The sequence below is a fragment of the Cryptotermes secundus genome, unplaced genomic scaffold, assembly GCF_002891405.2.
Source record: "Cryptotermes secundus unplaced genomic scaffold, Csec_1.0 scaffold112, whole genome shotgun sequence".
In the NCBI taxonomy this organism is placed as follows: Eukaryota; Metazoa; Arthropoda; class Insecta; order Blattodea; family Kalotermitidae; genus Cryptotermes; species Cryptotermes secundus.
In genome coordinates, this window is record NW_019718271.1 from 713,447 (window position 1) to 726,263 (window position 12,817).

Genomic DNA, 12,817 nt, shown 5'->3' on the forward strand with positions numbered 1-12,817 from the left:
TATCCATTTGTAACTTACTTATTGACTTACACTCGTATGTTGAAAAAATCAGTAATTCAATTCATACTGTGACAAACTGGAACTTTACGGGGACCTTAGTCAGTAATCAAGCGCCTTATCTTCATCGCGGTCGGCCAGGATTACCTCAGGAGTAGTGGGGTTTGCGTTCATTTTCGGTACGTGTCTCGAGTGAACTGTATTAGGCGGCCGGCCTCTCAGTTAGGTCGACTGCAGACACCGTTGAAACTCTCTTCTATGGGAGCACTCATTGCAATCATACGAATTATCATCTGAAGTTGACACAGCGTCGTTAAATAAGACGTGAATACAGTAAAGAAAGAAGAACAGCAGGAGAAAGTATAAATAAATAACACGTAGTACAGACAAGCAGCGGCACCCACACAAGAAGACTACATTAAATAACTCCTGTACAGTGTGAAAACAAGAACTAGCCGCTCCAGCACTTAGACATAGGGCGAGTAACCCTAAGAATTTTAAATTTTAAATTTAAAATTTAGAGAAAATTTTAAAAGGTTTTAAAAACATCATAACTAAANGAAAAGAGAGTTAGGAATAAAAAAATGATACGAAGCAATTAAGAAAAGAACAAATTTAAAATTGTCCCTGTGCTTAACTAATTAAGCAGTATGCCAAGGAGGCGTATGGGGGAGTGGATGTATAGATCCACATTTTCTTGATCTCGGCACTAAATGGAGGTGAGTGGTAAGCTTCACGCCCCAGCCGCTTTATTCCCGGTACCCACTGGATAGGAGGGTGGGTGGAGAAAAAATCTTGACCTTACAGGGACACAAACTGCGAGCCCTCGGTCGTCCAGCCCGTAGCCAGTCGCTATCCCGATACCTATCAAGGAAAGAAGAGTAAATATAAAATAGGGGGTGCCAGGGAAACCAAAAAATGTGGCATACATGAAGAAAAGCAGGGCAGAAGCAGAGATGAGAAATGAAAGGGGAGAAAATTAGAAGTGAAATTACAAGAAAATAGGGAAACAAAACAGGGAAGAGCAAAGGGAAAACGAAGGAAATAAAAAAACCGTAAGCAACAAAAATGACAAAAAAAAAGGAAATAAACGATAATATAAACTGTAAAAAAATTACAGGTGAAAATATAAAGGAGGGGAAGGAAAAGAGCTAGGCAGAATTAGAAATAATTGTAGAGCCGGAAAATAAAAGTGGATAAATAAACGTAGAAAATGAAATACAGGAGAAAGGGAGGAAACATATACGAATGATAATGGAAGACGTAACAAGCCGAAAGAAATAAATAAAAAGAAAAAAAACACGCACAGAAAGAAGAACACGAGAGAAAAAACAAACTAACTCAAACAAAAACACAGAAACAGAAAATAGAACGAGAGATGGAAACCGGGGAGCAAGAAAAGTAGTTATGAAGCCAGTAAAGATGGAAATGTGGGAACACAGTTCGCTGCAATACCTGTAGGACCAGCCTTGACAGGGTGGTTGCAGTGCACTCAGGGGCCTTTCAGAGCAGAGAGTAGCGTGCTAAATGGTAATGACTACGAGTCTACGGCGCAGTGTAGCAAGAGACATCGGTACACTGTCGGAGTGGAAAGGAGTGGGGTGACATGTCACCAGTCACCAGTCACCAGAACGGACAGACCTGCTTACAATTCTGTATAAGGTCTAGCGAAACGTATAATGCATACTATATGACACGTAAGCTGCAACAAATTCTATAAATGACGTTATTACTATACAACAAGAAATAAGACAAATTGCAGTGACCTTGGGGCATTTCATTTGATATCTCTTTGTTATAAGGATATTCCTGTAACAGGCCGTGAAGACCCATAGGTTTGTGAGACGTCGAGGCTCCCATATTTTGTCTAGACAATCGGATAACATATGGTGGTAAAGTTGTCAGCCTTCCGCGCCGGCCGCCTTTTATCCCCTAGGATGATTCCTGGTACTGATTAGAGGCTGAGTCGACCCCAGAGCACAGTGCGGCTGGAAGGATTGGGTAAACTGAAAATATCCACCTCATCGGGACTCGAACCCGTGACCTTATGCTTGTAGTATAGTGCCTCAACAAACTACACTACCACGTGACACGTATTTCCTGTCTTATGCGATACGAATAGTGATATTTGGGCACTGCAGTTAATGTTCACTTTATGAATGTGGCTTACGATATTTTTAAGTTGAATATTTAAACGATACTATGCAACGTCGATACTGGGATAATAAATATGGAGTATCTGAAATGAAAATGGGCAGGGAAACAGAAGAACTCGGAAAACGTCCCACTTCAATGCACTTTGTCCACCACAAATTCCGTATGACTTGATCTGGTCTCGAACCCGGGCCGCCGCGGTAGGAAGCCGGCGACTAACCGCCTGAGTTATGGCGCGGCCTGATATTTAAGTTCACTTTCAAAGGGAAAAAGAATGAAAGAGGTCGATGAAGGCCGGGTACGCGCATGCGTGAGTGCGTGGTTGTCGTCACTAAAAACCTTTCGAAGAATATTGACAACTTTCACGAAACTGTAAAAGTTAGTGACATTTGACATCAATGGAGAGTAATTTTGAATCACTACATCAAACGATTCAAACATTGCGGTCGTACGGAACACTGAAGTAGATCGGGAGAAGAATGTTTTTATGTAAAAACACCAATGTGATTATAGTAACAGTCGTGCTATCTGTGAGCTCCATTTTAATATTACGTTATACTTTAGGGGTACATGACCACCTCTGTGGTCTAGTGGTCAGAGTTCCTGGCTACAGATCCTAAGGTCCGGGTTCGATTCCCGGCTCTCCCAGATTTTCTGAGAAGTGGTGGGTCTGGAACGGGGTCCACTCAGCCTCGTGAGGATCACTGAGGAGCTATTTCAAGGAAACAGCGGCTCCGGTCTAGAAAACCGAAATTAACGGCCATGGGGATTCGTTGCGCTGACCACGCGACAACCTCTATCCGCAGAAGATGGCACAAATTTCGCCGACAAACAGCGGTCGCTCGGTTGGTGTAGTTCGATTGCGGACTAGAGGCCAAGGAGTTTTTGGGGGCATACCTCCCATGCGTTCTTTAAAGGGGATTTCTGAGTTCACCAAACAAAGAGTTTTAAGTTGAGGGATTGAAACGTAATACTGAGTAAGATAAGGTAAAGCTATCACTGTAAGAGGCAGTGGAGGCCCATATTGTTGTGAGACGTCGAAGTTCCCACATTTTCTAGACAATCATATCACGGATTGCGGTTAGGTTGTCAGCCTTACGAGCCAGAAGATTCCTGGTACTCATTTCTATTAGAGGCCGAGTCAACCTTAGGGCCATAGTGCGGCTGGAATGGTTGGGTAAATTGAAAAATCCAATAACCTCATCAAGATTCGAGACCTTCCGTCTTGTAGCACAGTGCCTCAACCAACTGCGCTACTGCATGCCCCCCTATTACTATGTAGCTATTCATGATAATGACCTTAAAACCGGTTAACTCTAAATTGTGTAATATTCTTTGCGACAAAAGCAATTCAGATAGTTATAAATATATCAGCGTTTTATCTACGCCACCCTGTCTCCAAGTGACGTCACTTGCAGACTACACGCAATATTCCTTAAGACTTGTCTTTCGAGTCCTGAGACTACTGAAGTCTCATAAAGAAGTTCACCAGTTATCGGCGATATGGAGAAAGCGGTCGAGTGAAGATAAGCGAAGGGGCATGCAATGTACAAATGATACCGTGAAAGGCAGGCTACAAGTCTCCTTCCTTCAGGTTTCCCGATTAAAATTATGTAATTATATTTCGTATATTCCATGGGTGCTACTTTCCCCCGCCACTTATTCAGTTTTAGTTCTTCAAGGCTTCCATAAATTCAACTGTACTCTATGGCGCTGTGAACCATTTATGTTCCATGTTTAGTGTCTTTTAGAGCGGTGTTGCTAGCCTACAGCCCAAACGCGTGTAAAGAAAAGTATATGAAATATACAGGGTTCTTCATAAGACTGTGAAACATTTTGAAAATCTACCCGCACTATGGCCCTGGGGTCGACTCAGCCTCAAACAGAAATGAGTACCTGGAGTTAATTCAATAATTTTCCTGGGGAGTAAAGCTGACAACCTTACCGCCATCTGTGAGCCGATTGTCTAGATAATGTGGGACCCTCAACGTCTCACAACCCTATGGGCCTTCACGACCTGTTACAGGGATAGCTTTACTTTTTACTTTTACAATAAATAAACTACGCAACGGATACCAAATTTTATTACACTGAAATAGAGATAAATTCACCAAGTTTTTTTTACATAGTTCACAGATGCTCAGTATGTCCACCTTTGCTGATACGGCAGACATCTATGCGATAATCCATTCCGTCCCACACCCGTGTCAGCATATCACGGTTGACCAGAGCCACAGCAGCGATGATCCCTGAGATTAGCAGGCAATGGCGTCTTTCGAAAAGTCTTGGAGAGATTCATTCTCTGTCGGCGTAAGAACTGACATGATCCGATGCACAGTTCATTTGTTGTGAATTTTTAAAATGTTTCACGGATTTATGAATAACCCTTTACATGTAACTGTCCCTCCTTCCTTGTCTGTGCGCAGTAACTTCTTAGAATAGATCCCTAATTCAGAACTGACGGTTCCACAGATAACCCAGAATTACTCAGTCATATACAGAATCTGATGATTAATAACTGTGGAAATGAAAGCCAGCTGTAGCCTACTTGGGTGAGGCACTATGTTACAAGCCGCGGTTTCGATTCTCGATGAGGCCATTGCATTTTTCAATTGACTTAGTCCTTCCAGGACCGCCTCTGTGGTCTAGTGGTCAGAGTTCATGCCTACAGATCCAGAGGTTCGATTCCAGGCGCTACCAGATTTTCTGAAAAGTACTGGGTCTGGAACGGGGTTCACTCAGCCTCGTGTGGATAACTGAGGAGTTATTTCAAGGAAATAACGGCTCCGGTCTAGAAAACCGAAATTAACGGCCGTGGGGATTCGTTGCGCTGACCACGCACACCATCTATCCGTTAAAGTTGGCACTAACATCGCCGACAAGCGGCGGACGCTCGATCGGTATAGTTCGTTTGCGGACTAAAATCACGGAGATTTTTTTCTATGGTTCTTCCACCTGCACTTTGGCCCTGGGATCGACTCAGCTGCTAACAGAAATGAGTACCAGGAATCTTCCTGGGGGGTAAAGGGCGGCCGGCGCGTAAGGCTGACAACCTCACCGCCACTAATGATCCGACTGTCAATAAAATGTGGGAGCCTAGACGTCTCGCAACTCTATAGGGCTCCACGGACTCTTTTACAAAGAGAGCTTTAACATTTTATGAAAGCCAACTACTTATTATCCTGAGCCAAGTTAATCCAGCCTCCTACGATATCTCCCTAAGGTTGTCAAAATCATTTCTTCATTTTGGCCTTCCTTGCTGAAATTTTGTGTGAAATTTACTTTTCTCCCATGAGTGTTACAAATCCTGCCCACCTCGTTCTTCGTAACTTGGTCATTCTAATAATATTTCACGAGTTTTACTAATTATGAAGTACCTCACATACAGTTTTCTGAAGCGTCCTGTTGCTTCCCGCTATGGGTCCAAACATTCTTCTCAGGAACGTATTCTCAAACACAAAAGCAAATACAGCAGCAGCAGTAGCGGCTTCTCGTAGTCACACTCTTTAACACAATATGTTAAATTGATGTGTTCGAAATCTGTGCTTCATACAAATCACAACTTCCCGTAGAGCCTTCCGGGGACTTGCAGGCTGGTTATCAACACTGACGTCACGGTTTAACTATGACGTGTCATGTTGCAGTATACACGACGGTCACCTTTCCCACAGTACACAGACGCATACGTCAGCGCGCGTGTACGCAGACAATCAACGCAGCGTGGAGGGCAACAGCGAAATGATTAGAGTGTCTGGACGACCGATTATATGCACTCTTACCCCCCATATTATACACGGCAGAGAATGCGTCTGACCTTGGGGGCGGACACATTAAGGACACAGTTAATATCTTAAAATTGCAGCTGCGACCCGAACACGGGAATTGGTGCAACTTCGCCGCGTCATTATATAAGTCATAACCTGCGGCAGAAATGTGATTAACAGGGCCCGGATTTTGATGACCTAAAAATATTTAAAAAAATGACCTATAAAATGACCGAAAAAATCCAGAAAAATGACCTAAAGGAGAAAAGAAAGAACACTTCGCTTCCATGTTATTCACATTTCAGAAAACATATGAAGAAAAATTCCCTAAAATGGCCAAAAATGACAAGAAATACCCTTAAAAGTCCAAAAATTTACCAAAAAATTACCCCAAAAAATGAAAAAATGACCTTAAACCTAAAACTATCAAAAAATTACCTATAAAATTTACATTTCTGTATCCAGCAGCTCATATCCGAGATTTATATACTTAAAAGCATCGCATAGGATAAAAGGAAAATAAGATGACATGTCATCAAAATCCGGGCCGGGTGATTAATAAGAAGTTTCTAAGCACAACGAACAAGGAAAGAGAAAGGAAGGACGAAAAGAAAAAGAGTGGAAGGTAGCGAAGAAGTAAAGCAATACATAAAAGGAAACACGGACAGAAGACAAAATGCAAGAAAAAGATATGATTGGTAAGTAAGAAGAAAAGCAATTGTTCTACGATGCCTGTTTTCAGTTTCATTGGGTACATCTGAATTGCCAGCTATTCTTTTCTGAGTTTCGTTAGGTCACAGAGGATATCGGTCTGTTCGCGACAAATCTCCACATGCCTAAATAGAATGGTTCTTTAGCAACCACCATAGCTACGACTGCTAAACAGACACACGCAGGGCGTCTCATGACTTTATATCGTAACTTCTACAAGTTACTCCTGAGAAAATTCTGAGTGAAAATTATTCTATTGACATGGGTACGATTCTCAACGCTTATGTAATTAATGGGTATGATAAAATGGCGTCTCGGCTGACATGTGACACTGCGCATGCGCGCGTTGAAATAAGGTTCGTGCTACAGCAGTGTAGCGGCTAACATGCGTGTTGTGTAACAATGATACTATGGTAAAAATAAGGTAAAGCTATCCCTGTAACAGACCATGAAGGCCCATAGGTTAGTGAGACGTCGAGGCTCCCACATTTTCTTGACAATCGGATAACAGATGGCGATAATGTTGTCAGACTTACGCGCCGGCCGCATTTATCCCCAGAAAGATTCATGTTAGAGTGCGGCTGGACAGATTAGGTCGATTGAAAAAACCCAATGACCTCATCGAAGCATATTGTCCTAACTAACTACGCTACCGCGTGTCCCTAATGATACACGTACTATGATAGAAGACTGAATGACATTCAGTTTACATACAGAAACTGAGGATATTCAGGGCCGCGCCATAGCTCAAGCGGTTAGTCGCTGGCTTCCCACCGCGGCGGCCCGGATTCAATCCCGGGTCTGGTCAAGAGGAATTTGTGGTGAACAAAGTGGCGCTGGGGTGAGTTTTCTCCGAATACTTCGGTTTCCCCTGCCAATCTTCATTCCACCAATTGCTCCACAATCACCCTCACCTATCATCTGGGACTAGTACAACAGGCCAGAAGTGGCCGCAGTACAAGGGACTTAGTCCCACCCCACTAACAATAAAGAAAAAGGATATGCAGACATTCATTTTTGCCACGAGTTTTGTAACTGGGACGCTCCTGCTAATGTCGAGGAATATGGAGAAGATTCCCTTGACGAAGAATCCTGCATTGGCGTGTATACCACACTGTCCACCGATAACTCTGATGCTTCCCAGTGTCGCTATCAGCGGAAAGTGCGAGAGGGCGAGACGTGGGTGTGACGAGGGAACACACTACCGAAATGGCGCATCGCAATCCACCCGCCGAAATATCAGTCGCCTACATGTTCAGCACAGAACAGTGCGGCGAACTTTGAACTTAGACTGTCTCTATCTGTACCACCTCCAGCAAATTCAGGACTTCGAACCTGGGGACTTTACTACGTGGTTACTTGCATACCCCTATCAATACATCTTATTCACTGATGAAGCTCAGTTTATCTGTGACGGGGTAAAAAAAATACAAGAAACTCGCATTTATGTGATATGTGATTCCACACAGTACATTACAAGTAAATTACTCCGTGGCCTGTAGTCCGCAAGCGAACTATATCGACCGAGAGACCTCCACTTGTCGGCGAAATTAGTGCCAACTTTAGCGGATAGAGGGTGTCGCGTGGTCAGCGCAACGGTTTCCCATGGCCGTTAATTTCGGTTTTCTAGACCGGAGCCGCTATTTCCTTGAAATAACTCCTCAATTATCCTCACGAGGCTGAGTGGACCCCGTTCCAGACCCACTACTTCTCAGAAAATCTGGTAGCGCCGGGAATTGTACCCGGACCTCTGGATCTGTAGCCAGGAACTCTGACCACTAGACCACAGAGGTGGTCGCTCTTGAAGTATGATATCGAATTTCTGCTATTAGACGGTGTAGTGTAATTGACAGCCGGCTCATTGGACCATTTTTCTTGGAGGAACGGCTGGGGGTTGCTGAACACAAGCCTCTGGGTGTGCTGGTTAACATGACTCTGACCGCATGGTCATATCACAGGGCCCCCACAAACCAGTCGACAAGTGACACAGTACCCGAGTCGACACTTTCCTCGTCGCTAGATTGGACATGTGGTGAGGGAGGGAAAGTTACCCAAAATTGGCCACCGTGGCCACTGGACTTCAGTCCCCCTTTATTTCCATGTGTGCGGGTACATGAGGGATCGTGTTTACGAAAGCAAAGTGGACGCGCGTGAAGACTTAATTCGCCGGAAAGTCCTTGCGGTTACACGAATCGATTAATTAAAAAAAATATGTACATAGAAGGACCTCCTTCATATCTCCGTTGTCGTTTATTACTATAACAATTTTGTGAACATTAGGTTACTGCTACTGACTTCGCCAGCTCAAACACTGGGTTCGTAGGTTCGAATCTCACTCAACTCACAGACGTCAGCATTTATTCTGTTTCTTTATTGCTAGTGGGGTGGGACTAAGTCCCTTGTACTGCGGCCACTTCTGGCCTATTGTACCAGCCCCAGATGATAGGTGAGGGTGATTGTGGAGCAATTGGTGGAATGAAGATTGGCAGGGGAAACCGAAGTACTCGGAGAAAACCTGCCACAGCGCCACTTTGTCCACCACAAATCCCACTTGACCAGACCCGGGATCGAACCCGGGCAGCCGCGGTGGGAAGCCAGCGACTAACCGCTTGAGCTATGGCGAGGACATACTCGTGCAGATAGTAAGATATTACAAGACAGAATATTAGAATTTAGGTTCCAAAACAAATGAATATTAAGTTTGGTCTCTGTAATGAGACGTCGTGTATTTTGTTTGAGAGGTACCAACGTTTCGGAAGCTGCCTTCATTTTCAGTGTAGAAGAATTTTCTCCTACCCTGAGGATGGAGGCAGAGAGAGACAGAGAGACAGAGTATGTGTGTGTTTGTGGTGGAAATCCGTACTTGCTACATCACGTATGACAGTTGTGCTGCTGCTTTGATATGATAATGAGATTAAGTGAGTCGGATCACTTGCTACCACGCAGTCTGTAAGAATGAACCAGTGAAGCTGCTTCCACTTCCCTGCCCCGGTCCGACGATCCGTAACTGCATCGGAGCTCCATCTATGGCAACTGTAATGCTTAAAGGCCGGAATATTGGAGCCAGAAGAGACATCCATTGCTAGGCAAGGGCTCGGTAAACAAGTTTCCGCGGCAACGGATACGCAAGCAACAATAGAGGAAATGTCGGGGAAAGATGTTTTCTAATATGTCCGTGCAAAATTTTTATGAAGAAAAGTGCAGGAGAATAGTCGAGTTCCAGAGTTCCAAGTGAGAAGTTATTGGAGAGTTGGGCTCTGCAAGGAAGGCTAAGAAGATGGCGCTATATGCTCAGTTGGCAGTCGGGCTGTGAAGAGAAGATTTTACGTGTACAGTAATTTAGTGAGACTGTTATAGTTCCTGCTTTAAAGTCCGTTGCCAGGAAACGGATAGTGAAGAATGTAATACACTGAGGACACTAGTGAGTGTAACAGTGAACTGTAAAGTGTGGAAACAGCGAGAGTGTTATATTTGTTTGTAATAAGGCCTATAAGTGGGCAATAAACCCAGTAATCCAAAACCCCGTTTACAGTTACAACACCCTAAAAAGTGACAGTATTACTGTACGTGTGTTCCTTACGTGACAAGTTAGTACTAATAATTCATTTCTTTGCGGTTCTCTCATTTCGAAATATTTTTCCTCTCCGCGAATTGATATAATTCCAAATATGCCTAAAAAGTATTAAGTGTATAAAGTGGCTGGAGGAAATGATGGGTCGAATTAAACTAGTTTGTGCCGCTCGAAATGGAGACCTTGGTTGTTCATTCCGAGATCTACCCTGAAACAACACAGAGACGGCAATAATATTCAAGCCGTTGAAAATAAGAAAGTTGTTGCTAATGTTAGTAACACTTCACTAGGCCGCGCCACAGCTCAAGCGGTTAGTCGCTGGCTTCCCACGGCGGCGGCCCGGGTTCCATCCCAGGTCTGGTCAAGTGGGATTTGTGGTGGACAAAGTGGCGCTGGGGCAGGTTTTCTCCGGGTACTTCGGTTTCCCCTGCCAATCTTCATTCCACCAATTGTTCCACAAACATCCTCACCTACCATCTGGGGCTGGTACAATAGGCCAGAAGTGGCCGCAGTACAAGGGACTTAGTCCCACCCCACTAGCAATAAAAAATAGCATTTCACTAGATGATGAAGACGAAATCTGCCGGAATATTTGAAACTAGATTCGTGTTCGAATTAACGTCAATGATCTCAGAATCCTACTTTAGCGGATAGAGGCTGTCGCGTTGTCAATTATATCAATTATACCGTGCCCTCGTCATGTAGAAAAAAAAAAGAATTTACCGGGCAACGGTTGAGAACCACTGGTCTAGAGAAAATGTGGGAGCCTCGACGTCTCACAACCCTATGGGTCTCCACGGCCTGTTACAGGGATAGCTTTACATTTTTACCTTTCTTTCAAATGCCTGTATTATAATAATTAATCTTTTTGTCATATTCTCTGATGTCGATATTTCCTCCGTGTACGCTGATTGTACTCCTTCATTTATGGATATCCATTCCTGCAGAGGGTTATCTAGTATTGGACGACTTTCTACAAATAAATATAGCACACTAACACTGTCCATCAATTAGAAATCTCACATATGATATGAACATAAACGATTTCCACATAACCGGATGTGGATAGTTTTTATTAATACATCACTTAAGAAAAGCTGTCCAGCGATAGAAATCTTATTGATAAGTAATGACATTCGTGAGTTCATGATATCATGTCCTTATCTTCGCTCATAAAATTTGGAAAATAGGCAAAAAACTAAAATTCTAATGCTGTCCGATTTTGTTAACCCTTACAAAATGACTAATGAGGAGTTTCATAACTTCTACCCTTCTCCTGGTATATTTAGAATGATCAAGTCAAGGAAGAAGAGATGGGAAGGGCATGTAGCACAACGAGGGGAGAAGAGGAATGCATATAGGATATTGGTGAGAAAGCCGGAAGGAAGGAGACCACTGGGAAGACCAAGACGTAGGTGGGTGATCAATGTTAAAATGGATCTTAGAGAGATAGGATGGGATGGTATGGATTGGATTGATCTGGCTCGGGATAGGGACCAGTAGAGGGCTCTTGTGGACATAGTAATGAACCTTTGGATTCCATAAAATGCTGGGACGTTCTTGAGTAGCTGCAGAATTGGCGGCTTCTCATGTAGGGCACAGCCACATGAGTGAGTGCGAAATGACAGGATCTTGTGGAAGGTATTACAGCACACTGGTGGCTATGAAATATTATATTTTCTGAGATATAACGCGTGTATTCCGTTAAAATTCAACAGATCGGCTTTACACCTGCTTTCACACTGACACATTCCTCGGGTTATTTGACCCTGAAGATGGAAACGATTTTTACCTCCGAAACGTCTGTTGAATTTTAACGGACTATACGGAATTATATCACAGAAGATAGTACTGTTCAAGGAAATGATTATTCCTCGCAGAGATACAATATTACGACGTGAAATACTAGGTACATTGTTACATAGGAGTGGTTGGCTCAATATTCCAGCAACTTACAAGAGTGTGAAGGGAACACTCATTTAGAATATTGCTGGTAATTCTTGCTGCCTGAAATAACAAATTAATATAAGGATCTGAATCACGCAATGCTAATGGCTTAAAGAATCAAGACACCCCATTTCAAAAGTATATTAACACTGTGATAATTCTTAAGCCTATTTGTTACAAGAATGTTATGTAAAATGGTACTAGAGGAAACTTATGACGCTCTTCTTCAAATGTTCCGACTTGCGAGTAAGTGGAAAGTCTTGCCATAATTGTAAATTGAGTGTTTCTTTTTCGCATAGTGGGGGGTGGAGTCCAGTTGGGTCCACTCGTCACGGCGGCCACTGATTGGTCTATTGTACATGTCCCGGGTGATTATGATGATGGAGAATTTGGTGGAATGAAGATTGGCAGGGGAAACCGAAGTACTCGGAGAAAACCTACCCCAGCGCCACTTTGTCCACCACAAATCCCACTTGACCAGACCCGGGATCTAACCCGGGCCGCCGCGGTGGGAAGCCAGTGCCTAACCGCTTGAGCTATGGCGCGGCCTTAAATTAAGAGTTACGTAATTTATTAAGCCGTCTGTTTGCGTAACATAGACTTAGCGTACAAAACTTTACAATGCTTAGCTCAAACCTTCCTTTAGCTAACGCCATAGAACCAAAAAGTACTT

General features: G+C 43.5%; 1 protein-coding gene across 5 annotated transcripts in view; it reads right to left on the reverse strand.

Annotated features, from left to right (window-relative positions):
• Positions 1-12,817, reverse strand: part of LOC111871644 (serine/threonine-protein kinase NIM1) — a 184,542-nt gene that overhangs the window by 34,114 nt on the left and 137,611 nt on the right. The window contains exon 1 of one of the 5 annotated variants that reach the window (XM_023865316.2): positions 5,529-5,638. The exons of the other annotated variants lie outside the window; for them this stretch is intronic. The gene's annotated coding sequence lies outside the window, so the exon portion shown is untranslated. Of the gene's footprint in view, positions 1-5,528; positions 5,639-12,817 lie in introns of those variants that run through there. 5 annotated transcript variants of the gene reach the window in all.